This window comes from Penaeus monodon, chromosome 40 (assembly GCF_015228065.2).
Source record: "Penaeus monodon isolate SGIC_2016 chromosome 40, NSTDA_Pmon_1, whole genome shotgun sequence".
NCBI lineage: Eukaryota > Metazoa > Arthropoda > Malacostraca > Decapoda > Penaeidae > Penaeus > Penaeus monodon.
The window spans coordinates 18,813,555-18,814,223 of record NC_051425.1 but is presented as its reverse complement, the minus strand read 5'-3'; positions in this window follow the sequence as shown (position 1 = coordinate 18,814,223).

Below are 669 nucleotides of genomic sequence, written 5' to 3'. Positions count from 1 at the left end.
ATCGAAAAATTAATAGATATGTAGTTGAATAAGAATCGTTTACAATTACAACATGATCAGAACGGTGAATAAATAAATCGGTAGATAGATAGACGACTATAAAGGAAGGTAAATAAAAAGCAGTTAAAAAACGTAGACAGGTAAGGAGATGAATAAACAGAAATATAGATAAGTTAATAGATAAACACGAAACAAAGACTCTCCATCATATCACACGCTTGGCACTTTCATACGAAAAGTCAAATTATACATAAAACTCTCCCGTTCTTACAATATACAGCAAAGTCTCGGACAACTTCCTTTTTTTCTTTGTAAACCAATCAGAAACTTCGAGCTAAAAAACGGTCTTAACACCGTGAAAGAAAGCGGAAAGTTTCGTCATCCTACATACGAACTGATCTTCATTCCCCGCTTTTTTCCTTGTGATATGACGCGATGTTATTGAAGATCATGCACGCCTGCGCTCTGGCACTCGATACCAGGCACTGTGGCACTCTTGCGGGGCTGGTCTACCGTGCCTTTTACTTTCCAGAAGAAGTGTTGGTCTATGAGCCACTGTAATAATAATAATGTGTGTGTTTTGGTGTGTGTGTGTATGTGTGTGTGTGTTTGTGTTTGCGTGTGTGCGAGCGTGTGTGTGTGTGTGTGTGTGTGTGTGTGTGTGTGTGT